General features: G+C 40.6%; 1 pseudogene; it reads right to left on the bottom strand.

The window, feature by feature from the left end:
- Nucleotides 1-470: 470 nt before the first annotated feature.
- Nucleotides 471-23,805, bottom strand: LOC148148954 (usherin-like; annotated as a pseudogene).
- Between the last annotated feature and the right edge of the window lie 2,724 nt (nucleotides 23,806-26,529).

Genomic DNA, 26,529 nt, shown 5'->3' with positions numbered 1-26,529 from the left:
TTATAAAGAAAGGCTGGATAGACTGGGACTGTTTTTTTCACAATAGTTTAGGGGGTTGAGAGGTGACTTTATAGAAGTTTAGAAAATAATGAGAGATATAGATAGAGTTAATGGTAGTTGTCTTTTCCATAGGATGGGAGATTTCAAAATTCGAGGGCACATTTTTAAGGTGAGAGGAAAGAGATTTAGAAAATGACATGAGGGGGAAATTCACAGGGGGTGGTTTACATGTTGAATGAACTTCTTGAGGAAGTGGTGGATGTGGGTACAATTACAGTGCTTCAAAGACATTTGCATAAATACTTGGATAGCAAAGATTTAGAGGGCTATGTTCAGCATGAACTGGTTGGACCAAAGGGTCAGTTTCCAAGCTGTAGGGCTCTGTGACTTTAGACTGAAATATTAACTAAAATCAACTTATGTAATTCAATGGTAATTTCAGTCTTTGTACAAACTTACATTATCACCCTCTATGTGGTTCTCCTATGCACACAGAATTTGTATGGATTGGCTGTAGTGTCACACTGATCAGCATGACTGTAGCAGGCACACCTGCAGACAAGACAAAAAAAAAGGCAATTGCCAAATAATGAAGCATACACACTATTTTGCTTCCAGACAATCTACAATGTGCCAGAATTCAATACTCTGGCAGTTAAAACCTATTTAAGCAGCATGACTCAAATCATAAATGAATTTAATCATCCAGTACAGCTCTAGAAGTTTCTGCACTGACTCCTCCTCCCATCTTTCTGGTATCCAATTAGTTCTTAAATAAATATAGGAGCTTTTACCACTTTAACAACATCTAGGAACCTGTTCCAAGTGATAATAATTTGTCGTGAAAAGAAATTCTTGGCATTGGGCCTAAATTAATTTCTTCTGGTTTGAATGGCCATTGTGATGTAACTTTACAAATTTATCTTTATCTACATTATTTATAACCTTCTATACCTCGGTAAGTTCACTTTCAGAATGTCCATGTTCAAGGCTTTTAAGTGCCACAGTCTTCTTTGATCACTAAACTTCAACACAAATGATCAGCTTTGTGACTTTCCTTTGTATACTCTCCGATGCAAACATGACCCCATTACCCCAGAAATGGACGCAGTACTAATTTGCTGCTGTCTAACTCACAATCAGGCTGAGGGTGGAGTTGTGATCATGGGGCAATTATAGATTTTTAAAATTTTATTTCCATTATTCATTTTTATTTCCATTGATTACTAGATCACTATCATCTGTTTTGCACTCTCATGCAATGCTAAAATATTCCTCAAAGAGGGAAGCATGAGAGAATTGAGGGACAAGCAAATATCATGTAGGCAAGAAGCATAACACAAAACTTTGCATACAACAAAACAGAGTCCAGATTTAAGTGACCTATCTGCATTTGCAAAGTCAATACCTGGCTGGTTACAAATGTTAGAGTGAATGGGCGGATCTTCTTCATCACTGTCTTCCAGCTCTTCTACACCTTCTCTTCTAACCCTGCCTGAACAGGTTGCAGTATTTGTGTAAGGAGTAAAAGAGAAGCTCAAAGTTCTGGATTGTGGTAGGGAAGTGGTACATGCTTACATCACCTCAAGTTTATAATAACAAAATGATTATGCAATCGGGTGGAAATGGAAAATGAGGAGGATGAGTATGAACATTCCAGAACTGACAGATAGTTTCAGTCTCATCACCGTCTCATCTGCTGGCAGTGAATTTATGCAATGTGTATATTCGCTATTTAGGTGCTGTCAATTCTAGATATGCTACACCTTCCTTTACAAAAACAAAGTCACATGGCAGTGAATATGGTGTAATCTGCTTAGGTGATGTGAATGTCAGCACTGTAAGAGACATGAGATTTTGTACATTGAGCAGTGTAAGAGTGTAGTGCTTCCATTGTTAGGAAATGGCGTTTGAAGATGCACACTGACCTTGATGACTTGATGGTCATAGAAGTTGTTGCCCTAATGTGGCCAAATCCTTAGGTCTCGGTAGAGGAACTCACTGTGACAGCTATCAGGTTCCACTGACTTATTAATCGATACCTGGATGATTTCCTGAGCCCCTGTGAACAGAAGAATCGTTCCTCCTCTACAGCACAACTTCCAATGCAGTGTCTGAGAACCTTGGAATATTGTCTTTCTAATGCCCTGCACTGCTATTAGGGACTCATCCCAATCCTGTTCCCGCCCAAACATACCTTGCCATCAAGAAATACAAGCAAGGGAGAGGAGTGGTATTTGGATTTTTTTTTTAATTCATTCATCGAACGAGGGTTGTCTAGATCAGCACATTTTCTCTAGATGTTCTTGACAGTTCTTGAGGCTAGTCAGTCATTCAGGATCTCCAAATCCCTTTGAAGAATCACAGTGCTATCTTTTCCTACTCCGATATGTTCACATTACATCCTTGAACAAGCTAGCAAATTTGAAATATCAGCCTTTTAGAGGTGAGGTGGGCAGAAGGGATGGATGTCATTCTGGGAAAGACACACAATAAGATGAAAATCAGACTGAGAAACACCATAACAGCAGGGTAAGTCATTCATAAGAAGAGTTTGGCAGATGGGGGGAGAAAACTTGTTTGTTCTCATAGTGAAAGACACTCAAGAAATTTCCACACAATCAGAAATGAATTAGGTATTAAAACCAAAGATTCAGTTCAATATTTTATCTAAAGATCAGTTTTCACACTACAGAGGATATCCGAACGATATGGGCAGGAAGTATTTTGTTGGATAATTGAATGTTCAGATAATCGAATGCCAAGTAACACATTAGGACCTTGCAATCTTGCCAAATATTCCAAAATTCAGATAATCAAATGCTGGCTAATTTGTGATTGTTCCAATGAATATCATGCACATTTTTACCTCAAGTCCAACATTTGTTGTTGCCTTTCTGAAACTGTAAAATAAGTGAAGTTAAAAATTAATAATGCATTTTTTACATCACACCAAGACTCAAACAACAAAGAAGAAACATCAGAAATAAAAAGTTAGTCAGAAAATCCACAGCAATTCCACAAAACAACTCCATTACAATGTGATAGTGGACTGCTGCTCCAACAAAATGCAATACGAATTACACGAAGATTTCCTAAGGAGGGCCACATGAGAATAGAGTCCTCGCCTCCCCTTTACAAGGCCATTGACTTAAAAAGAGAAGAGGATATAGGTCTCTGATCTTTAAAGTTCTGTTGCTTTGGGCCTAGTTACGGATCTAGTATATCCTCAGCACTGGAGTCCATCAATCCAAACTGCAGTCCAAACCATAGGTGCACAAAAGGATTGTGAACCTAATAAGAACAAAGACTTGAATTAGTCCTTTTGAAAGGTTTTGTGGCAATCACATTTTTTTAAAAAATCAGATCTGCAGGACCAGCTGAAGGATTCTTCGAGGAAGGAGGAAGTCCAACATAAATGCACTTTTGACATTTTTGTTATAATGCCACGTCATTTCTTGTTACTTTTCAATACAGTGATTGCTAAAGATTGTCCGTTGTACATACTTATAAAACAGACTCATCTATACAATTGTTTATTTGTTTTAAGGGTTGCTCAAAGGTAACTGGCATATTGTAACTTTGTAGATGTTCTTTGTAGATGTACTTTAGTATATTAACTAATGTGCTGGAGGGGTTACATTTTCAAGTACATTTCATTACAAGGCTTGCTCAACCATGAGCAATTTACACTGTACCTCTGAGATCTGCAGATGATCACTCTTGTAGCAATTTAGTTCTGTTTCACTATTTCAATCACTTCCAGGAGTGAAGTATCTAGTCAGCGATAACGTCACTGTTGTGAAAGTTAAAATCAGCTTATATATTGTTACCCTTGATAACAAGGATCAGTAATAATGAAATAGTTTTGATCATATTCAGCCAAATATAAATTGCTTTAATTGTGCCTTATTACACGAATATTAGTGACTCATTAATATTCATATGTTAGATGTTACAACTTTATATACAGATACTTCCACACCCAGTAATTTTTTTTCTTTCCATGCAATATCAAGAATAAGAAATGATTAATAAAAGACAACACAATGAAAGGGAAAACTCCACAAATACAAATTGTCAAAAGAATCAAATTAAAACAAAGCTGTATCTCATATCTGAAATGTGTTTCAAAACTGAGCAGTACATTTTTAAAATGACATAACTCTAATATGAATATCATTTGAAGATCTATAAAAGTGTAAGAATATTTCAAGTGGAAGGTAAATGTTACTCAACCAATCATGATAAATTGGAAAATATCCTCCACTGGTCATCTTAAGTAGAAAACATCTGCCCAATTGATTTGACATATTCATGGAAAGCACTTAAATGATTATTTCTTAAATACTTAATCAAACCTTACCTTCCACTTACAGTGATTTCATTTACTTCATAATATCTGCGCCTGAAGTTCACTGACATTTATCTGGTACGGTATTGGTCTCTCAGGTGAATTCTTACATGAGTAGCCTTGACAAATTCTTGAAGAGCTGGAGAATCACAAAATTCATTGTACCCAGGACGCCTGCTTGGTTCAGAAGTCGATATGTTGAAAGTCACATTTCCACCTGAGCATGGAGTGGTTTTGGTTAAAAATAAATGAATTTGAAAGGAAAGAAAAATATACTAATTCACACCTGAGCAGAATGGAAATGGTTTCCTTAGCAGACAAATAAACCTTTACCTGAAATCACTAACTTATATTAGCAATTCCATGGGCCTTTCACTGTAAATCATGCTGTATGTCGACTGGCATATAAGACAATCTTCAACCTCATGATTTTGCATATATGACCTCCCTTTTCAATCACTGCTCACAGACGGAGCCTGCCTCAATTTTGTAGCCCACAAATACAAGTTTTACTTAACAATACCTTGCAACTGTGCACAAGGCACAAAACAAGTAATACAGATGGTTACAAAGGGTCGTGGGACTTTAAGACACATCCATTTTTTGTTTCAAATGCTGATGAAATTTCAAAATGGTGACAACCTGAACCAACACTGGTGATTCAGTCTTAAACAAGACATTTAAGTGAACTCCGGGTAATCACATATCCTTAGCCATTCATTTTTAAGAGATGTAGAAATCCAAATGCAAGACCACTTACTCCCTGCTCTTTGGATGTTAAGATACTCTTTGCACTCTGTTCATGGCTGGACCTATACTAGTTTTCATTTGATTATTCTCATGATCTTTGCAAATCTCTGCAAACTCATCATCAGGTGACAGAAATTCATCCACCTAAGGGGCATGATAATTCACATAAATGCATGATGCCATCTTTAAAAGTTGTGAACTTATAAAATCATGGGAAAAGTAATTAACAAATAAACTTTACAAAGTAACATCATGAAATGAAATCTCACCCACTGTTCTGAAATGAACCAAGAATATTTTAACCCCCTACCCTCATTTAAATCCTTCTAGTGATTTCTCACATTTCCTGCTAACATTCCACTTGGTAATTGAAAATTGGGTAGAACACAGGATCACAGAACATTGGCACAGGAACAGGCTACTGAGTCCCTCATATAAGTAAGTCTATATAAGCATCTTGCCACATATCTTTAAATACCAGGTTGTCACAGATTGAATGATCTTCACTTAAAACCCATGATCAATATGTTTGTATGGGAAAAGCTGTGTCTCTTCTTATATTTGGAGTATATATCTGAGGTATTTTCCCAAGTGATCATTGATACAACACTGTTGTATTTGCCACCTCTACCATAATGTGGTACTGAGCAATGTTGTTTGACGTAGTTCACTGTCACTAATCCTCCCTTATCTTGGGCCTATCTGGTGATCAGTTGTTATGCATATACATCATCATCTACAGTATCTACAGGAGAGGCACTGTTCTTAGATAACAAGATCTTAGATAACTGTTGTTATGTGAGAGCAATATGTACAACAACATTAGGTCAGGCATATTTACTGGGATCTTAGGGAGCTGGTGCAGATACATTTATTCTCTTCAAAAGCTAGAACTTTTTGACATCACTCAAGAATCTTTTACAACATCAGTAAAAGGAGTATACTGAATATAACATGGACATCAACCTATTCAGGGCAATTACCTTTTAGAATAGTATTATGCTAAATAATTCAGGAGCAAGTTTCTGTGAATTTAAAATAAGACAGTTTTACTCTTGTATACTTACTCTGAAATACCATAATAGCTCACAATCTCAAACACAAAGAATGCTCACAGACACAAAGAAAAGATGCAGATGAATGTGATGTACTGTTACCGGTAACAGTTAATACAATCTCTGGTTTATGATCCCTGGTCTCCCATTTGGCAGGCCTATGGTTTCTTGAAATGATTTGGCGCTTTAAAATTGCACCATCTGATCATCTTCTAGAGTAGAGCAATCACAGCAGACTGACACAGTTAAACCTCTCGAAGGGTGGTCCTTGGGTAAACTTAGATTAGAACAGAGTGCCTTACGATGAGGGCTGCCCTTGAACTGAATGGCTTGCTAAACCACTTCAGAAGATGATTAAGACAGTCACTGGGTCAAAATCCTGAAATTCCTCCCTAATGGCATTGTGGATTAACCCACGGCAGGTGGACTGCAACAGTTTAAGAAGGCAGCTCACCACCATCTTCTCAAGGGCAGCAAGGGATGGGCATTAAATGCTGGCTGGCCAGTGATGCTCATATCCCACAAATGAACGAAAAAATGTTAACAGTATTACTATGGGCCTGGAGCTACAAGTAGACCAGACCAGGTAAGGATTGCCGATTCCCTTCCCTAAATGTACATTAGTGAACAGGATGAGTTTTGATGACAATTGAAAATTGCAATGTTACAATTACATAGTTAATTCTAGACTTTTTATATTGAATTCAAACTTCAACAGCTGACATGGAGGAATTTGATCACAAGTCTCCAAAACTACTCCTGAATTCTGGGTTACTAGTCCACTCACATTACCATCATGTCACCACCTCCACTAAGGATTGTATTTATGTCCCATGTACACCATTGGTGAGAAGCGTTCAGTGGTGTACATTCTCTTAGTTGTGAAGAAAGGTTAGTGAGCTGATGGTATATGAGCTGCTTAGTGCAGAAGCTCCTTTCATGTTTAATTTTGGGTCCTGGCAGATGTAAAAGATGCAGTACCACCGTGGTGTAAGTAGCACTTTAGTAATAGCTACAATGAAATGGCACTCTTACTTGAATAGGAGGCATCTGAGGGAGATACCTGGTATGCGCTCTGTGATGGCAAACTTAAAATGCTAAGGGGCATGTAGCATTATATAGACAGTACCACATACCCTGGCAGAGCTTATCACCTTGCAAAACTGGGACCAGGTTTCCTTGAGTTACCAATCAGCACTGACCTCCACAGCCACCACTGTCCAGGCTGCCTCAGCAGTCAAGATTTCTCTCATTGTCATTTCAAGCAAAAACAGTCCTCGAGCAGAACCTAAACCTTCCGTTGTTGGTCCAGCTCCACTTTTAGTCTGATAGAAACAGGATTCCACACATTGTTACAGAAAACTATCCTGAACATACTCAGGAAATATGCTGTATTTCTGACATGAGCTTGTATGCATATCCCAATCTACATGAAAATTAAAATTCCCCATTAAAACCATGCTGCTTTTACCATTCACTGATATAATCCTCACATTAATATCTATGATACAAAAGTAGACAGAAATCATATAAACACACCAAGCAGAAGTAGGCTGCTTGAACCCCTCCACCATCCAATTACTTCATGCCTGATCGGATTATTCCACTTCACTGTCTGTATCTGATAACATTTGATGTCTTTGCTTATCCACCTCTGTCTTAAAAATGTTCCAAGACTGCTTCTACTGATTTTTGAGGAATTCTAAGACTCATAACCTACTCTAATAAAAAAAATTCTCCTCATGTCTGTCTTAAATAGATGACCGCTGAAAATGTGTTGCTGGAAAAGCGCAGCAGGTCAGGCAGCATCCAAGGAGCAGGAGAATCGACGTTTCGGGCATAAGCCCTTCTTCAGGCTCATGCCCGAAACGTTGATTCTCCTGCTCCTTGGATGCTGCCTGACCTGCTGCGCTTTTCCAGCAACACATTTCTCAGCTCTGATCTCCAGCATCTGCAGTCCTCACTTTCTCCTTAAATAGATGACCCCCTATTTTAATCAGTGACCCTTACTCCCATAAGAGGAAATATCATTTCCACGTTTACCCCAAGACCCCTCAGAATCTTATGGATCAACCAGGTTGCTTCTTACTCTTTCAATTTCCAGCAGAGGCACACATATCCTGCAGGGGTCTCACAGCTGGTTGCAGGGGTGTCAGGGATTTCAATTGTAGAGGACAACTTAAGCTTTTCTCATGAAGCTCTGAGATTTCCTCTTCTGGCCTTGATCTTCTGCACACTAAGCTGGCCTGGCAGAAAATTCACTGCTGCTTCCCATACAGACAACGGTGTTAAAGTTGCTGTTAGGTCCTGGTGACATCACTTAGCAAACAAAAAGTGTTGTTCCATTATTAGTTGAGTGGCATGCTCAGTTCCACGGATTCAAATCCCACACGTTCCAGCAGCTCCAGGGCAGGGAGAATGAGCTGAGCAATTTTAATTGCCTAGCAGCCCAGTTCCTTCTCAATTGAGTGGGTTAATGACACCACATGAATTTCTTTATCTCGTCTCAGAGACAGAAAACATTAGCCTTGTTTTGTTGCTCCAGTACAATTCTTGCTCTTTGACTGACAGAAATTAACACGATGATGGATTGTTTATCTCAAGCAATAACATCAAATCAGGCACTGATAACACAGTCCTGGCAAAAAGACTCTGCAACTGTGACTACTTGGGCAGTATGCCACTGTTGCACAGAGAGCTGAGTTCACACTAAAGACAAGCCATCATCACTTCCTTGCGAAAGGAGTTTAAATGCCAGTAGCAACCATGAATAATCAAAGCCATTTTGCCAGTGGAAATGAAATAAGCAAAAATGCAAAACTGAGGCTTATCTAGCAAAGCCAACTAATGCCTGGAGCAAATTGCACCAAAGGGGGAAATGAAAACCGAAAAAGAAAACGCAACAGCAACAACTTGCAGAAATACTTCTGATCTACCAGGTGCATGGTGTAGTGGCTCAGCGTGCATCTTATTTTTAATTTGGGAGCTTTACGTCATGGTGGAGCCTAAGCTGACTGTGTGAATTTGGCTTGGGATGCTTTAATAAATTACTCAAATGTCAAAATAGTATTGCTTATGCCATTAGCACAGTTTAGCTTTTACTCTAAATCATCTGCTGAATAATCAAGCATGCTATAGCACATGCCTTAACCAAACACTTTGGGGCTAACAAAACAAAGCAAAAATACAATTGAGAACAACAACCAAATGATACCACACCGGAATTCCGAAATTATATGTGTGCAGTATCTGATAAGCTCCACAAAAACATGCAAAGATGAGCAGAACACTCACCTTGCCTTGTTCCTGCTACTAGCAGATTTCTTACTACTTTGGATTCAGGTGCAAAGAATCTGAGTGATTGTATTGAATTTCCCTCCACTAGGCTTGCATTGGTGTTTTATGCTATAGGGTGGTCTTTCATTTCTGAGACTGAGACATCCTTGTAGATCAGATTTTCAACCACTGCAGTACAAACACTTCAGTCACTTGCTCTGCTTTATTTCCTAAGAGAAGGTCAAGTTTCGCTCCTTCTCTGGTAAATACATTTACATATTGATGAAGAAAATTATATTGAACATTTACATTCCTCACCATCCAAGCCCGTAACACTATGGTAGTCCCAGTCAATCTTTGGTAAATGAAAACCTCTTCCCGTTACAATACAATTATTCTTACATATATCTGAGATCTATCTACATATTTTGCTCCTCAATTTCCCTCTGACTAATGGGGGCTTTTGTACAATCCCATAAAGGTGATCATCCCTTTCTTTTTTCTAATTTCTACCTGCACAGCTTCTTTGGATGACCTTCAAGAATATTCTCTCTAAATGCAGTCATAATAATTTTCTTAATCAAAAACACCACTCCCTCTCCTCTCTTGTCTCCCTTTCTATCTTTCCTAAAGCATCTAAAACCTGGAATATTAAGCTGCCAGTCCTATACTTCCTTCAGCCAGGTCTCTGTAATACTATCATGCCCCACTCCCATACATGCCCTGAGGTCATCAGCCCTACCTGTAAGACCGCTAACATTGAAATAAATACAACTTAATCTTCAGAGTTGCCTCATTCTCTGACTTGATCTTGTCTACCTTTACAAAGTAACAAGGTCCTTATTGATTCAGAATCATGTTTATTTGTCTTTCTATTTTCACTGTTACATAGGGGCCCCTCTACAACCACCTGCCCACCTTCTCCGCCCCCCCCCCCCCCCCCCCCCCCCCCCGCCACTCCCTCCCACACACAGTAATTTACAGGCTCAGATGCTTTTTTGGTTGATGGGAGTTTCAGCTAAGTGCTTGATTTTTTTTGAATATTTTAAATATTTAATCTTTTTGTCTTGGCAAAATTAAAATCTGTAGGGGTAAGAAAGAGTGGTTTTTAATATCTGACGATCTTTTAAGAATTTCTTTTTAGGCTTATTGTTATTGAGGGCATCCAGGAGACAACAGAGTGTAATAGTTAGTAAATTTAGAGACATATTACACAACAGGATCAGTCAGACAGTTATGACTGTCAAGAAAGGTTTGTAGCTATTCCTCTCTCACACAGATGTTTTGTTTTGGGTACTGTTGAAGGGGATAGTCTCTCAGAGGGAAATATAAGTGTCAGTCAGATCTTGGGCTAAGCCGGGTCAAGATTTAAAAGATAATTGTTATAGGGGGCTCTCCCATCAGGGGCACAGACAGGAGGTTCTGCAACCGTGACCAGGTATTCAGCATAGTATGTTGCCTTCCTGGTGTCGGGTAAAAAAACACTTGAAGAATATTGTTAAAGGGGAGAGTGAGCAGCCGGAAGTTATTGTACACATTTGTAAGAATGTCATAGTTAGGAAAAGGGTTAAGGCTTTGCTGAGTAAATTTCAGAGGTTAGAAAGCAGAACCTCAAAGGTAGTAATCTCTTGTTTAATCCATATGCTATGTTCTAATGACAGCAAGAATAAAAAAGATAGGGCAGATAAATCAATAGCCAAAGAGATGGTGCAATGTACAAGAATTCAGAGTTTTGGATCATTGGGATATCTTCTGGGGAAGAAAAGACCTGTTCAAAAGGGATCCTTTTTTTTTGAACTGCAAAGCGACCAATATCCTATGACTGTTGGAGATTGATGGTAAGTGAGTGATGGGGACTAGTGCATCGAGGAGTGTGTGAGATGAGCAGCACAGTTAAGGGGATATGTCACTTAAAGATACACTCATTGACACTACTCCTGTGAAGTTCCTGAATGTTTTGTGGCACCGCATCCAGGTCTTTGGGACTTCATTCCTCACATTATTTGCCAGCACAGTCCAGTTCCTTTGCCTTTGTAAAGTTTGTTTTAAAAAGGGCCTGTTATGGATAGATCACGTCCTTCTTGCTTTTAGCTTTCCCGAGGAAGGTAACCACCACAGCATCAGAAAATCTTGGAGCAAAAATCTTGTGGTAGGTAGAAGCAAACTATGTTGGCTGTTTGAGCAGTCTTGCTGTAGGGGGCATAGCCTAAACATTAGATTAAGACCAGTCAGGTGCAAAATCAGTAAGCACTTTGATGTAGAAAGGTTCTTTTTCTAAAAAATGCATCTGATATGAGATCAATTGTTAATTTCATATGTGTGATTCATGGATTTTTCTTAATCACAAGTATTAAGGATTTTTTGACAAAAGCAGTTGTTTAGAGTTAGTTTGCAGATTGGTCACAGAATGGTGGAGAAGGTTCAAGCAGTTAACTTGACTATTTTTCTTTCTATTTTATAGCCAAACAAACATTTCAACTAGTTCACAGCTCTCTATTGTATTCACTGAGCACTGGTAATGAAGAAATGTTCTGTGACCCTTTATCTTTTTTACATCTGTACTGAAGTACAACCTTCTTATTATCACACCCAATTTATCAGGCAATTTATTTAAGTAGGCAATGACATTAAGCAGCTTTATAAATTAAATGGAAAAGGGTAGAACATGACTAATATTGAAATTTTTTTAAATCAAGATAATGAGAACCAACAGATGTAAAGGACAGAGGTTAAATAAACTACTGAAAGAAAGAGGATTGTAGAAATATTGAAAAACAGATTTTTAAAAAAATTCTCAATAATCAGCACTTTGCACATTCTAATGTATTCATTGGAATAATCATCCCATCCTTCACACATATGATAGATATGGAATAATTTGTGTGTGTGTGATATTGCATTTAGGTTAGTTGTGGCATCTATGGAGCTTAAAAGGGTAAACAACCATTATGACATAAAATTGGATATGTAATTCATCGATGATTAGAAAATGGTTTTGTAAACTGTATATCATAAAAACAAAATGGCACACATTTTACATCTAATATGATTTTATAAATGATTTTAAGGTGAAAGTAGACAAATGTTTGAAGTTATCATACAAATTCAGCAATGGGTTAAGCTCAATAAAGCCCTTTTGTAGAGCATTGCTAGTCAAGATGGGCAGATACAATAGCTACATTGCAATGTGGAAATATAATTCTCAATTGTGATTTCAAGGAGTATAAACATATTGAGGAAACCGAAGGCAATTCACAGCATCAGGATGTTCAAGAGGGCTATTATTGACTATTCCAAAGGTACTTATGCAGTCTCAAGCAAAATACTGCCAATCTAGCTATTCAGAGTTTCCTGTCATTTCCCTTCGAATCTTAACAACTTCTGACTAAGGGCTACTAAACTGCAAAATAATATAGAAGACCTACAAATAATATAAAAGGGAAGGAAACACAACTTTCAAAAAGTTTTGCAAATTTACACAAAGACTTCAGTGCAATTAAAGTTTAAACATACTGATAAAGATGCCGTATCCAAAACAATTTATAATCATATTCATTGAAATTAGCTGAAACATAAAATGTTGAATGATCCCATATCTCAAGTTTGTGCTAGGCCCCTGTCACTTGCAGATTTGAAACTGAACTTGTATTTGGTCATAAAGCAAAATCAGAGCTGGATTTGGGGACTTCCTGTGATTTTCAAAAACAATGACAATAGTACTTTTGCTTGTTCTTCTGTTTCTTGATTATCATTTCTACGCACAGAAAAATATTACACTTCATATTGTTGGTGACATCGTCCATTGCCTGTTCAATTGAACTTATCCTCATCTAAAACACAAATTTCCATCATAATACTGATGAATATTACCCAAGAATACAAACTGTAAAGAGATTTTCACCACGTACAGCCACTTTGATCATTCAATATTCACAAAGGGGAAATTCATTCATGGCGAGAGAGCATAGTTTAAAGTAGGCATCAAAAACTATGGTTTTAGGCTTTCCAATATTAAATAAAGGAGTTGACAACCTATCCAAATGAAGGGAAAATCTGTTTTATGCATCCTCAAAAATAAGAAGAACTTTAATCATAGTTAAATCACATTATCTGCAAGCTAAGAAATAGAGAGATAACATTGAAAGACAGATATAACAACATTAACATTCATGGCAAAGGCAGTTGCTGAACAAAAGACTATTTTTTTTGTTGTTGCTATAGAATCAGAGGAACTGACTAGATGGTTTTATATATGATTTTGAGATGAGAAACCGCTGAATAGCAGCAGCAAGTAAAGGTATCATGAGGTAACCCTATTAAGCTTTCAGCAAAACATGAACAACAAAGGGTCTAAGCAGGCTGAGGGACTGATCATTATGGTTTACAGCTGAAGGTAACAAAGAGAGTGTAGGCACAAAGGAGGTGAGAGTTGAGTTATACCAATCTCTTATACTGAAGACATCTGAGAGCCACATGTCCTAATCTAACAGGAAGAAAATGTCTAAAGATGCAACTGATTTTTGGTGCCACTTGTTCTGGCCAATTGGAACATCCAAAGATTTTAGAACAGGTCAAGTTATGTTTCTTACTTAATATCTGTATTAATAGTTAAAATAATAATGTTTGAGACAGTGCATAACTGTGCTTCTGCTGAGCAAAGTCCAGATATACAGTCTGTACCATCCCATATAGGAGATGTCAGAGGACAATTCCTCCACAAGACAGAGTATCAGACAAACAAATGAAAGGCAGATTTAGCTGTTAACTTAATAAACATGAAATCTGACCATTAGTATAGGATAAGAAGTGAAACTAAGTCAGGGCAGTGCCTTGCAGTTACACGATAGAGGGAAGCAGTAGAATAAGATATTGCCAGCTATGTTAAAGCTGCACAAACCTTACAGGACAAGGAAGAATAATGCACCACAGGCACAGGTGCAGATTAGCATGGTAGACAGGCTGGTGGGGTTCAAAACAGCTCAGAACTTTCAATCACATGTATGTTACAGAATGTTATAAAAATCCCGCTTTGATTAATTTGAATTCGGGAGTTGTTTGAACTCCTCACAACTTAGACAAATTACAGAGTTTACTACTGTCAGCAGTACTGCTTTAAGCACAATAATTTAGAGATTGTTCCTTGTATTAGTTTTGAATTAAATAGCTTTCATAGTCCGATAGTAATGAAAACCCACCACTATTGTCAAATATCTCTTTGACTGTGTGCTGATTATTTGTGAAAGTGTGAAGACGATCCAATTTTGCCACGTTTAAATCCTTTTACATCTTAAATTTTATCAATGTAAAGTATTTAAGATACTCTGACTATTTTTACCAGATAAATATGATGTTAACAAAACAGGCATTAACCGAGACAAACAATCAAGGGTTGCTCCTGGTAGCCTGCAGAATCAGGGAAAGAATGGTTTGTTCCATTAGTGTGGAGCTGCATCCCTGAGAAGTCACCAGCCAAGAAACTTCAACATGTGAGCAGTAGCTGATCAATGACCAGGGAGGCTTTGCAAAGGGCGCTAGTTTCCGATCCCCCTTGAAAAGTGGAGAGCTTTAACCTTCGAATAGCCACTTATACTGAAACCTATTTAAGCTTCCTTTAAAAGGAATTTCATTTACCCTAGAACAGAGATTCAGGTCAACAAGAAAGTTGGATCCATTTGTGGAGTCATGTTATATTGGCGTAGTAACATCAGATCTCAATTCAAGCCAATGAACAGAAACTTTCAGCTTAGAAAGTAATTGCTAGTACATTGCCTTCTGCATGTTGACTGCAATGCGGAGGTGGAAAGAGTTTCAGAGCCAGAAACGATAGCAGAATTTAATATTTGTTTTAAAATTTCTTTATTCTTTCATGTGTTGTGGACATTGCTGGCAAGATCAGCATTTGTTGCCCATCTCTAATTACCCTTTGGAAAATGACAGAGAGTCTCCATTATGAACCATTCTGTTCAACAGTGAAGATACTACTATTGTGTTTCTAGCAAAGTAGTCCAATGGCAATGAAAGACTGGCAATATATTGCCAAATCAGGATAATCGAGAATGTGTAGGGAAAACTGAAAGTGATGATATTCCCATACTTCAGTTGTCCTTCGTTTTCCAGGTAACAGAGTTCATGGATTTGGAGAGTACCATCAAAAACTTTGGTAAGGTGTTGCAGAGCATCTTGTAACTGTCACCGTGCTGCCACCTCTCATCGGTCTGTCCCTCTATTTAAATAAGGACAATTGCAGAGATATGAAGAAACAGTTGTCTAAAACAGAATGGGAAAATAGACTAAGGGCAAAATCAGTGGGTCAGCAGTGAAAGATATTTAAGCAGATATTTCATGATTCTGAGCACAATTTTATTCTGGACAAGAAGAACAACTCGATGAGAGGGATGAACTACCCATGGTGAACAATATTGGTCAAGGAGAGTATCCTATCAAAACCTATGACATACAAAGGGTCAAAACATGTGATAGGTCACAGGATTGGGAATTTTTTAACAGATCAGCAGTGAATGACCGAAAAGCTAATAAAGAGCCAGAAAATTGATTTGTGAAAATAAATTAGCAATTTAAGAAAAGCAAACAGCAAGAGCTTCTACAGGTATATAAAATGACAGGAGCTAAAGGAGGTTCTCCTTTTGGGGTATGCATTTGGGTAATTGATAAGTAGCATAGGGAAAAGGTAGAAATGTTCAAACATCTTTGCATTGGTCTTACAGTTCACAACACTATAAGCACTCCAAAGAGAAGAAAAGGTGCTAATGGAAGGAAACATCCTGAACAGTTTCTAACACAAGGGATGAAGTGTTTGACAAACTAATGAGACTGAAGACTGACAAATTGCTAGGACTTGATCACCTGTATCCTAGAATTTTAAAGGAAGTGGTTGCAAAGACAATAGAGGCATTTGTCAAAATATTTTAGTTTCTGGATTCTGGGATGTCTCTCGTGGATTGGAAATCTATTGTTGGAAAATGTTAGAGTAGGCAGATAGCTTTTGATATGGAAAAATGTGAGGTCATGCACTTTGGTAAGAAGAGTCGAAAGGCAGACTGTTGCTTAAGTGGAGAGACTGTAAAAAAGCACAACAAGTTAGCATGCAGGCACATCAAATCATTAAAAAGACAAATGGAATTTTTAGCCTTTATTGCTGGAGGGTTGGAGTTTGCAAAGAGGGAAGTCTTGTTACAACTGTACAGGATGCTGGTGAGGCTGCACATGGAATACTGTGTACAGATTTGGTTCCTGTATTTAATAAAAGGACATATTGGCATTGAGAGCTGTTTAAAAGCAATTCACTCAGCTAATTCCTTGGATGAGTGGAGCAACTTACCAAGAATGACAAAATAGGTTATTTGTTAGGATTTAGAAGAGTGAGGTTGATCTTACTGAATCATGCAAGATTCTGAGGTGACTTGACAGGGTAGATGTTGAAAAGATTTTTCCACTACTGAGTAAATCTTAATCTACAGGAACACAGTTACAGAATAAAACTGAGATGTGAAGGAATTTCTTCCCTGACTGTAGTGAATCTCTGAAACTCGTTACTCCAGAGAGTTGTGATGGTAGTTAGATATTAGAAATATCAGATAATGGATGGCTATGCTGAGCTGGTATGAAGGAGAACTTATAACTTGGGCTAAGTCAGCCAGGATCTTGTCGAATACAATGCAGGCTTGAGGAGTCAAATGGCCTAGGCCTGCTTCTAACTCTTCTGTTCTTATATACACATAAGCAATGTATAGTATTTCACAGAATTCAGGTTCATATGATACCTGTATTAATGATACAATATTTTAATTTGCACTCTTATCATTTTTCAGTTATTTTTACCTTATTCTCCCTCTGGCATAGTGAAAACCAACAAATTGGGACATCTTTGACAGAGCTGAAAATGTGTTGCTGGAAAAGCGCAGCAGGTCAGGCAGCAGGAGCAGAGGGAGCAGGAGAATCGACGTTTCGGGCATGAGCCCATCTTCAGGAATGAGGAAAGTATGTCCAGCAGGCTAAGATAAAAGGTAGGGAGGAGGGACTTGGGGGAGGGGCATTGGAAATGCGATAGGTGGAAAGAGGTCAAGGTGAGGGTGATAGGCCGGAGTGGGGGTGGGGACGAAGAGGTCAGGAAGAAGATTGCAGGTTAGGAAGGCAGTGCTGAGTTCGAGGGATTTGACTGAGTCAAGGTGGGGAAAGGGGAAATGAGGAAACTGGAGAAATCTGAGTTCATCCCTTGTGGTTGGAGGGTTCCTGGGCGGAAGATGAGATGCTCTTCCTCCAACCGTCATGTTGCTATGGTCTGGCAATGGAGGAGTCCAAGGACCTGCATGTCCTTGGTGGAGTGGGAGGGGGAGTTGAAGTGTTGACCCACGGGGTGGTTGGGTTGGTTGGTGCGGGTGTCCCAGAGGTGTTCTCTGAAACGTTCCGCAAGTAGGCGGCCTGTCTCCCCAATATAGAGGAGGCCACATCAGGTGCAGCGGATGCAATAAATGATGTGTGTGGAGGTGCAGGTGAATTTGTGGCGGATATGGAATGATCCCTTGGGGCCTTGGAGGGAAGTAAGGGGGAAGGTGTGGGCGTATTTCTTGCGGTTGCAGGGGAAGGTGCCGGGAGTGGATGTTGGGTTGGTGGGGGGTGTGGACCTCACGTGGGAGTCATGGAGGGAGAGGTCTTTTCGGAATGCTGATAGGGGAGGGGAGGGAAATATATCCCTGGTGGTGGGGTCCGTTTGGAGGTGGCGGAAATGACGACGGATGATACGATGTATATGGAGGTTGGTAGGGTGGTAGGTGAGGACCTCTGGGGTTCTGTCCTGGTGGCGATTGGAGGGGCGGGGCTCAAGGGCGGAGGAACGGGAAGTGGAGGAGATGCGGTGGAGGCCATCGTCGATCGCGTCTGGGGGGACTTTGCGGTCTTTGAAGAAGGAGGCCATCTGGGTTGTATGGTATTGGAATTGGTCCTCCTGGGAGCAGATGCGGCGGAGATGAAGGAATTGGGAATATGGGATGGCATTTTTACAGGGGGCAGGGTGGGAGGAGGTGTAGTCTAGGTAGCTGTGGGAGTTGGTCGGTTTATAGTAAATGTCCGTGTTGATTCGGTCGCCCAAGAAAGGAAAGGTGTAGGAAGGGGAGGGAGGAGTCTGAGATGGTCCAGGTGAATTTGAGGTCGGGGTGGAAGGTGGTGGTAAAGTGGATGAACTGTTCAACCTCTTTGTGAGAGCACAAGGCAGCGCCGATAAAGTCATCAATGTAGCGGAGGAAAAAGTGGGGGGTGGTGCCAGCTGCGGAAGATGGACTGTTCCACATATCCGACGAAGAGGCAAGGCATAGCTGGGGCCCATGCGGGTGCCCATGGCTACTCCTTTGGTTTGGAGGAAGTGGGAGCATTGGAAAGAGAAGTTGTTAAGCGTGAGGACCAGTTCAGTCAGTCGAAGGAGGGTGTCAGTGGAAGGGTACTGGTTGGTACGGCAGGAAAGGAAGAAGCGGAGGGCTTTGAGTCCTTTGTGATGGGGGATGGAGGTGTACAGGGACTGGATGTCCATGGTGAAGATAAGGCGTTGGGGACCGGGGAAGCGAAAATCATGGAGGAGGTGGAGGGTGTGGGTGGTGTCCCGAACGTAGGTGGGGAGTTCTTGGACTAAGGGGGACAGGACCGTGTTGAGGTATGCAGAGATGAGTTCGGTGGGGCAGGAGCAGGCTGAGACAATGGGTCGGCCGGGGCAGTCAGGTTTGTGGATTTTGGGCAGGAGGTAGAAACGGGCGGTGCGGGGTTGTGGGATGATGAGGTTGGAGGCAGTGGATGGGAGATCCCCTGAGGTGATGAGGTTATGGATGGTCTGGGAGATGATGGTTTGGTGATGGGAGGTGGGGTCATGGTCAAGGGGGTAGTAGGAGAAGGTGTCCACGAGCCGGCGTTTAGCCTCAGCGGTGTAAAGGTCGGTGCACCAAACTACTACCGCGCCTCCCTTGTCTGCCGGTTTGATAGTGAGGTTGGGGTTGGAACGGAGGGAGTGGAGGGCTGCACGTTCCGAGGGTGAGAGGTTGGAGTGGGTGAGAGGGGTGGAGAGGTTGAGGCAGTTAATGTCGTGGCGGCAGTTGGCTATGAAGAGATCGAGGGCAGGTAAGAGGCCAGCACGGGGTGTCCAGGTGGATGTGGTGTGTTGGAGGTGGGAGAAGGGGTCGTCAGAGGGTGGGCGAGAATCCTGGTTGAAGAAGTAGGCGCGGAAGCGAAGACGGCGGAAGAATTGTTCGATCTCACGCCGTGTGTTGAATTCCTTAATCCGAGAGCGTAGGGGAATGAAGATGAGGCCTCTGCTGAGGACTGATCTTTCATCCTCAGAGAGGGGTAGTTTTGGAGGGATGGTGAAAACACAGCAGGGCTGGGAGCTCGGACCTGCTGTGTGGCTGGAGCTGTGATTGGGGGCAGGGTTCGGCGTGAGGGCGGGGATGGGGATTGGTGGGGGGGGCGGGGTTAGGCGTGGTGACGGAGATCGGCGTGGGGGCGGGGTTAGGCATGGTGACGGAGATCAGCGTGGGGGCGGAGTTAGGCGTGGTGACGGAGATCGGCGTGGGGGCGGAGACGCATGCGGCGTGGTGGTTGTGCAGGTTAGTGATGTCACTGGGGGCGGAAGTGGCTGCGGCGACGGCAACCCAGGGGGCGGAAGTGGCTGTGGCGACGACAGAAATGGTGTTATTCCCGATAGCCGCGGAGGCCGCGAATCTGTCGGCGATGGTCTTCCTGGCGATCGTGGAGACGGTTGTCTGGGCGGCGATCGCGGAGGCTGCGAGGTCAGTGGGGGCGGAAGTGACGTCATGGTTCGCGGCGGCAGTTGCTGCCGCGGGCGCTGCAGCGGCCGCGTGGTTAATGGCATCCGAGTGATTTCGGAGGCCGATGGAAGATTCTGGAACAGTTGAGGAACCCAGAGTGTGGGGGTAAGTACATTAAAGTTTTTGGTACTTACTGTCTTTAATTTCCGATATAGCTAGGAAGAACTGTTTGTTTAGCATATGGATTCTTCTGTGGATGAAGAACAGTAGAGGTCCTTTGCAGGTCTGTGAGAGTGTTGTCCTGAGCTGGGGTAGGTCTAATTGCAGGGAATGTAGGTAGCGGCGCATGGCTGCAAGCGTGGAGCGAAGGATCCGGAGGGAAGTCTTTCCGATATGGCTAGGAAGACCTGTTTGTTTAGTGTATGGATTCTTCCGATATAACATCTTTGACAGAGACTTGTTCAGCATAACATCATTTTAATGTATAGATTTAATCATTTCAACATCCTAATTCTTTAAAAATAAACTTTTCAAATCAAGATTGCTCAAGTTACCTTATATGGTCCATTCTGCAGATCAACAGTTACGCTGACTCCACCTTCCAAATGAGCTTAATTGTTAAAAACAGAGGAGATCCATGATGACCCAATATTCTTATCATTGATGTGGTCCAATGGTTGACAGTTCAAATTCAGTTGAAGAAGCCAGACATTAGTTGCATCTTCAGCTCCATTTGGAATGCAGTATCTTTGTAAACGTGGAATAACTTGTGGATGGGAGCTTGGTCAACAACAGTTTATTTGGGTGTGCATGTATGGAAATTTACAAGAAAACACTTCATGAATTTCTCTGTCATATTAAAACCAACAATAAAAGAAAACAAATACAAATTCAGTAGGCAAAATAAATCAAATAGCATGCAATTTAATTTAAAAGGCTCTTCACGTTTATCTTATTAACTCACATTTTTGATCAAACGTTAATGCCAATGATAAGGCTGCACTTAAAAAAAACTACTGAGATGTATTTACCTGTTTGTGAGAGCTGTTTGAGAGAACCGTAAATCTTGCATTCTACAATGAACTGCTCAGAGCCTGTGAAATAGTAATCAAAAAAGTCATTATGATTAAAAGGTACATGCCAAATAGGCACTGTATAGAGCACTGGGTCAGCATATTGAGGGAAAGTTTATTGTGAATTATGAACTTCTAAATAGTCTTATTCTGTTACACACCTTATTACCACCAGTCTGCAACTTGGTTTATCAAGAAAACAAATTAGGAGCTAAAACCCTTTCCAAACAAAAAATACTTTTGCTAGTTGTATTATTGGTAGCTGTTTGTTCATTGCTACCATTGCTCATGTGTAATTTTCAGAAACATTTAGCAGTTCTTTGATCATTTCTGCCCTCATGCTCCTGAGTTTCATGCCATACATGTCCAGTTGTATTTTGATGTTGTTTAATGAATACAAAAATTCAATTTCAGCCAAACAATCTCAAGAGTGAAATACATATTTGCACTTGTGGCATATTTGGCATCCATAAAGTGGAACACATGAAGTGTGACAAGTAGGGATAAATTAGTTATGGTCAGTTTTCAGCAGAACAGCGCAGTCTGGAGGAGGAAAGGTTTCACATCATGAAGCCATTTATGACTAAGGCTATTTCATTCACTATCACAAAGAACATTCCAGAAAAAAAGACACATCCCTGTCTTATGCATTTTTTCAACTTCCATTTGAGTCTCACCCGACCATCTGGTATGAAATCCATACAGCAGACAGTATTAGCACGGACCTTTTGGCTGCATTTTCAGCTGTCATTTTAACCCTCCCATTTTGCACTCTGCTTTCAAATACCCAAGAACTGTCCCCAGGCCAACCACAACAACTCCTACACTGGTCTGCTGATGACAAAACGCCATCAATTACTCTGACACTTATTGTTACTAGCTCAGATATTGGCAATCCTGAAATGTAACAGACTCAAAGATTCAGGTCAGCATGTGCTGAGTCAGCAAGGCTGAGCAGAGTATACCCACGCCAATAGAAAAGGATTGCATTGTTACCAGCTTCCCAGGGAGGGAAGGTCACAAATGCATTCTGCATGCAGCTGACTCAGGTGAGGATTAATGGAGTGATGTAGAGAATGATGATAGGCAAAACAGACTGAGATGCCAGCCACAGGAACTTTTGTCACTGTGAAGGAGCATGAAAGAGCCAGACACCAACTTGTCCCAGGGTTTCATAAAGAGGTCCATGCTGATCCTTCCCAGTGCAAACATGGAGGCTAACTTCATCATGTCATCTGTGACCAATCCGTGACCAGTATGTAGTGTTTAAGCTCTGAGCTTTCCTGGGTGCTTCGGCCTTCATTGAATCTGACAATTTTTAAAGAGAAATTCAATGTTGTAGATGTCAGAAAGAATGACGTCTTGAGATTTCACTATTTTAAAAACTTTTATTCTAACAAATACCTAAAGCAAAACAGTGTTGACTAAACAGTATTTTTTCCTAGCGATTTTTGCGAAGATTTGTAGCTCAGGTTGATGATATGGATGTAAGTTAGCGTGCTGAGCTGGGAGGCTAGTTTCGAGATGTTTCATTACTCTGACTAGGTAACATCATCAGTGAGAATCTCCAGTGAAGCACTGGTGGTATGTCCCGCCTCTCTATTTATAGGTCTTGGTTTCTTAAGGTGGGTTATGTCACTTCCGGTCCTTTCCTTTCAAGGTAAGGTAGATAGGGTCTAAATCGATGTGTTTATTGATGGAGTTCCAGTTAGAATGCCAGGATGCATGCTTTAAACAACAAACAGATTTCCCATTTATCTTACTTTTGTTATACGTTACTCTATCCCTCACGTGAACACTTCATCCTGCAGGAACCAATCTAGAAATATTCTCAGCTCCAGATAATCTGTTTCATTTTAACTTGCTCAGCCAGGACTGCACCTTCCTGTGAGGATTACAGAGTATATATGTTCGCTCCAAACTAGGCAAACCTTTCAGCCTCCATTAAGTGCTCACAAACTTAGCCTTCTGTCTAGACACAAGCCCCCATCCTCATTCTGTATCATGACAAATATAGTCAGCATTTTCTCCATTTGATTTGCAGGCTGCCTGCTTCTATATCCTGCTACCTGCCCCCCAGGTGACCACACAGGCCAAATCTATAAACTGCTGTATGTCTGTGATATGAGTTTATGGGGAGGTCTATAACCTAATTACAAAAATTGTTCCCTTGACTTTCTTGCCCAATGCAATAGGAAACACATCAGCTTTGTGTCTAAGCAGAAATATAAAACAACTTTGTTTGATCTCAACTCCCTTTCATCATAGAAGTAAGCACATACTTGACAATACAAATGTTTACAGCTCAATATTTAGAACACCTTTCTGAGCCATTAGGAGAGTCAAAGCTATTTGTAGCATGCTCAACTACTGTGATCATTATCCCCAGGCATAAAAGCACCTCAGGGAACTAGAGCATCTGTTCAAGGGCAGCCTTGGCTGGACCATAGGTTTCTGGATGCCTTCTCCCTTCCTCCTACTCTTCCTCAACTCAAGGTGGCCTCTGTACCTAGAGGCAAAGACTGTGCCATCATGATAGAAAGATTACAGAAGACCATGCAGACCAACATAAAATTACAGACATGCTTCCATGAGTACTGGATGCTGAAAATCTCTGCCTGAGTGATGCAGGGAATGGAACTGTTAGATCTGCATGCTAATACATTGCAGTTTGTCCAAAATATTTTTGGTGTCTACATATTGATATGTGTTTTAATAGAGTGGTTATGTTCCACAGAACCATCTGAGGTGACTAGAATAGATTTACTGCCAACAATCCTTCTTATTGGTGTTAGTCCAAGTTACTGATACCAAATGGGCAAAGATGCTCATGTGAATTTTAGTAGAAGATATGCTCAATATTGATAAACTGTAAAGGTTTATTATGTAGTACTTAACAGCTGGTTGTATTAGATGGTCTGCTGTGAGACATCAAACTCAAACCAACAGTAAATACACATTAGTTTTAGCCACATGAACTTATCACTAAAACAATTGCTTAACAAACACACAAAGACACGGGTTATCTCCTCCCAAGATTAGATCTTCTATATTCTGATGACTGATCTCATGACAGTACATATCTTTTTGATGTACGAACTGTGGTATACATCAGTGTATTATCCATATATGGTCAGTTGTGAATGGAAATCCTTAGCCAGGTGTAGAATGGGCATCACTTGTCCCTGATCAGCCTGGGTCTGGTTCTCTGTTGATGTTCCTAAGATGGCAGGTATGCTGGACTGGTGCATGATGAATATATTGTGGCTGCTACTAGGATAGTGTGTACTCATAGCAAGGATCATCTGGAAATGGTGACCTACCATTTGATTGTGGTTGACTTAACAGTCGTAGGACATACCCTCAATTCCCTAATTAACATGTGAAACATTTAAAGCCACGTTTGCAAGCAATTGCACCCTGCATAATGGATCCTTGAAAATTTCACCCTCCGACAAACTCACATGCTCTCTCCTGTTTCCTTTTGGTGAGTGAAAAGTTAAGAAGTGCACTCTCTTTCTATGCAATATCCCCAGATAGTGAACTGCAAGGTGTTCCTAATGTTACTTGCTCCTACCTGGACTTGTCTCAGGGGGCCACTGAGATCAGAAGTGCTTCTCCAGGTACCAATATTAAAACTAAGGCATTCATAATGACCTCAGATCAGACATGGCAATCCACTGAATTTAAGCATATTGTTTAGCAAAGGAAAAGAAACTAACAAGGATTCCTTTTGTAAAATCTGAAGGTGACTTTGGCAGGTGCTGACGGCTCCTTCCATGCCCTCCTAGATGGTTGTAGGTTGGTTTCCAAAAGGTGGCAATGTGAAGTATCCATTTTCATAGTGAAGCACAGACTCCTGACACACTGTTCCTTACTGAGCTGCAGCTGGAGATATGCTCCATAGAAACTCCCTTGCAGGGGTAGCATATTTTAATGAGGACCAACCTCCTCCTCCTGTCTCTGCATAGCATTTCCCCTCAATGTTACCTATGCTCCATTTCCAGGCCATGTTGCAGCCTAACAGAAGTCTAAATGTGGGCCCATTATTGAATCAGACTGGTGAACCAACTCTTCTGATGTACTTATCAAGATCCAGCAGCACTGCTTTAAAAATGCAAAATGCTCTTAATAGCAATTATAGTCAAGTGAACCTTCCTTCAGTTGTGGATTAAGTGTTGGAAAGGATTATAAGAGATCGGATTTATAATCATCTAGAAAGGAATAATTTGATTAGGGATAGAGAACACAGTTTTGTGAAGGGTAAGTTGTGCCTCACAAACTGAGATAGTGACCCAAAGTGGATGAGGGTAAAGCTATTGATATGGTATCTATGGATTTCAGTAAAGCATTTGATAAGTTTCCCCATGGTAGGTTATTGAAAAAAGTACAGAGGCATGGGATTGAGGATGATTCAGTGGTTTGGATCAGAAATTGGCTAGTTGTAAGAAGACTGACGGTGGTGGTTGATGGGAGATGTTCATCCTGGAGTTCAGTTACTAGTGATGTACCTGTCAAGTATCTGCTATTTGTCATTTTTATAAATGACCTGGATGAAGACGTAGAATGATGGATTAGTAAATTTGTATGACACTAAGATCAGCGGAGTTCTGGATAGTCCGAAAGGATGTTGCAGGTTACAGAGGGACACAGATAAGCTGCAGTGCTGGGTTGAGAGGTGGCAAATGGAATTTAGTGCAGAAAAGTATGAGGTGATTCACTTTGGAAGGAGTAACATGAATGCAGAGTTCTGGGCTAATGGTAAAATTCTTGATATAATGGATGAGCAGAGAATCTCAGTGTCCATGTGCATAGATCCCTGAAAGTTGTCACCCAGGTTGATAGGGTTGTTAAGAAGGCGAATGGTGTGTTAGCTTTTATTTGTAGAAAGATTGAATTTAGGAGCCACGAGGTCATGTTGCAGCTGCACAAAACTCTAGTGCAACCGCACTTTGAGTATTGCATACAGTCTGGTCGCTGCATTATAGGAAGGATGTGGAAACTTTGAAAAGGGTGCAAAGGAGATTTACCAGGATTTTGCCTGGTATAGAGGGAAGGTCTTAGGAGGAAAGGCTGAGGGACTTGAGGCTGTTTTTGTTAGAGAGAGAAAGGTTAGAATGTGACTTAATAGCGACATACAAGATGATCAGAGGATGAGATAGGGTGAATAGTGAGAGCCTTTTTCCTAGCACGAGGGGTCATAGCTTTAAATTGAGGGGTGATAGATATAGGACAGATTTCAGAGGTCTGTTCTA

The sequence above is a fragment of the Chiloscyllium plagiosum genome, unplaced genomic scaffold (genome assembly GCF_037043375.1).
Source record: "Chiloscyllium plagiosum isolate Xiang-an unplaced genomic scaffold, Cpla_swu_hap1 HiC_scaffold_10, whole genome shotgun sequence".
Classification (NCBI taxonomy): domain Eukaryota; kingdom Metazoa; phylum Chordata; class Chondrichthyes; order Orectolobiformes; family Hemiscylliidae; genus Chiloscyllium; species Chiloscyllium plagiosum.
This window is presented reverse-complemented; position numbering and strand designations above follow the sequence as displayed.